This window comes from Penaeus vannamei, chromosome 11, assembly GCF_042767895.1.
Source record: "Penaeus vannamei isolate JL-2024 chromosome 11, ASM4276789v1, whole genome shotgun sequence".
Lineage (NCBI taxonomy): Eukaryota > Metazoa > Arthropoda > Malacostraca > Decapoda > Penaeidae > Penaeus > Penaeus vannamei.
The window spans coordinates 42,668,802-42,671,301 of record NC_091559.1 but is presented as its reverse complement, the minus strand read 5'-3'; the positions used below and the strand labels follow the sequence as shown (position 1 = coordinate 42,671,301).

The following is a 2,500-nucleotide window of genomic DNA, read 5'->3' as shown; positions in this document are numbered from 1 at the left end:
TAATGGATGAATTTGATCTTTGATCTGGTGGAGTAGACGATCAAGAAAAATCCTTTCACGAGTTTTAGAGAGACAGGATGTCAGAGATATTGGTCTAAATCCATCAGGGCATCCTGGTTTTGGGAAGGGAATAATGGGAGTTTGTTTAGAAGCATTAGGCAAGATGCCTGTAGTATAGGTTAAGTTGAAGAGATCAAGAAGAGGATTTCTTCCCTGTACCTGTACCTTTGCAAGGAGTCGGATGAGGGTGCATCTACGTATGAACAAAGGAAGATTATCGTAAGAGGAGTTTTCGCAGCATTTACTGAGGAGTGACAAAGCTTTCCATTGTATGCCTTACCTTTAATCTTGCTGATTTCCCTCCACACATTACTCATGGGAGTCGTGGAGTCAACTGATTCTGTCCAAGCATACAAGTTCTCTTCCCGCTTTTGAGTTATCTCATTCAGTTTCTTACTAAAGAAAACAAGGTCCCTGGCTAAGTAGGGATTTCCCCCCAATTGTTTTAGATGATTTATTGTAGACCTTATTAACTTTCTAAGTAGTTTTGTTTCAGGATCTTTGTTAAGGTGATATGCTCGTTTGCCTCTGGAGGATGAAGACCTACGTTTGACAGGGTTTCTGGGTTGGAGTTGGGTTATGAGGCTACCAACTTTCATTGAAGTGATCAGGGCGGGTAGGAATAAAGTCTTCATACCTGCAGCTAATCCTTTTAACAAACTCCCCATGATGTTTAGTAGCATGATGGTATCGAAGGCATGGCTGGGGCAGGCTTCTTTTAGCAAATGGGAGGGTAATACTTGATGCCCAATGATCACTGACTAAGAAAGGGACAACTTTCGCTGTGCTTGGGAGTGTGTGCCGATTGTAGAGAGCTATGTAATATTTGCCACGAAGATAATAAGTCTTTTCAAAGGGACATAATAGGTGTATGGGGTCACTGGTGTTTTGAAGATAATCATAATCAGCCTCACTGGGAGAGGGTAACGAGCATTAAAATCCGAACACAGTAAGACAGTATCATTATGTATCATACTGTCAGGAGGTTTAGGTACCACTTCACTATCATGTGGGTTATATACATTAATGGTGATGGTTCTCCTATCAGGAAATATTTCAACACCAAGATTTTCAGCACATGTATGGTCACGTATGTCATCGATCACTTTAGATGGAGTAGTATTTTTAATGAAAATAATAAGTCCTCTCGTTTGGGGGATTACCAAAATTAGGTCTGTCATGATATGTGTATCCTGAAATCTTTGCATAACGAGCACCAGTTCTAATTTCCTGAAGGCAACACGCATCAACATCTGGGTGAAGATACTGAGCGAGGGACGCCTTCCGTTTCTGCAAACTGCTGATGTTCCAAGAATTACATTTCAACAGATTATTTTGAACCATCAGTTATCACTTGACCATTTCCAAGGCCCACTGTAGGTTGATGTTGCCGTTGCTCGAGGAGGAACCCAGAGAGAGAGAGAGAGAGAGGATGAGGAGAGGAGGAGGAAGGGATAAGAGAAGAGGGAGGGAGAGATAGGGAGAGAGAGGGAGGAGGAGAGGGATGAGAGAGGAGGGAGAGGGATAGAGAGAGAGGGAAGGTAGAGAGAGAGGGAGGAGACGGATAGAGAGAGAGGGAGGGAGAGGGATAGAGAGGGAGGGAGAGGGATAGAGAGAGAGAGGGAGGGAGAGAGATAGGGAGAGAGAGGGAGGGAGAGGGATAGAGAGAGAGAGAGGGAGGGAGAGGGATAGAGAGAGAGAGGGAGGGAGAGGGATAGAAGGAGAGGGAGGGAGGGAGTCGGCGGAGAGAGAGAGAACGAGATAGAGAGAAAGAGAGAGAGAGAGAGAGAGAGAGAGAGAGAGAGAAAGAGAGAGAGAGAGGGAGGAGGGAGGGAGGAAGGAGGAAGGAGGGAGAGAGAGAGGGAGGGAGGGAGGGAGGGAGGGAGGGAGGGAGGAGAGAGAGAGAGAGAGAGAGAGAGAGAGAGAGAGAGAGAGAGAGAGAGAGAGGGAGAGAGAGAGAGAGAGAGAGAGAGAGAGAGAGAGAGAGAGAGAGAGAGAGAGGAGGGGGCGAGGGAGGGAGAGAGGGGAGAAGGAGGGAGGGAGGGAGGAGGAGAGAACGAGAGAGAGAGAAAGAGAGAAAAAAGAGAGAGGGAGGGAAGAGAGAGAGGCGGGGAGGGAGAAGGAAAGAGACAGAGGGGAGGAGAGGGGAAGGGAGGGAGGGAGAGAGGGAGAGACAGGGAGAGAGAGAGAAGGAGGGAGAGAGAGAGGGGGCGGGGAGGGAGAAGGAGAGAGAGAGGGAGGAAGAGGGACTGAGAGAGAGAAGGGAGGAGGGATGAGAGAGGGGGGGAGGAAGAGGGATAGAGAGAGAGAGAGAGGGGTAAGAGGGATAGAGAGAGAGAGAGTAAGAGGGATAGAGAGAGGGAGGAAGAGGGATAGAGAGAGAGAGGGAGTAAGAGGGATAGAAGAAGAGAGGGAGGAAGAGGGATAGAGAGAGAGGGAG

General features: G+C 47.8%; 1 protein-coding gene across 1 annotated transcript in view; it reads right to left on the bottom strand.

The window, feature by feature from the left end:
- Positions 1-2,500, bottom strand: part of LOC113826328 (rRNA-processing protein UTP23 homolog) — a 31,115-nt gene that overhangs the window by 11,622 nt on the left and 16,993 nt on the right. The window lies entirely within an intron of this gene.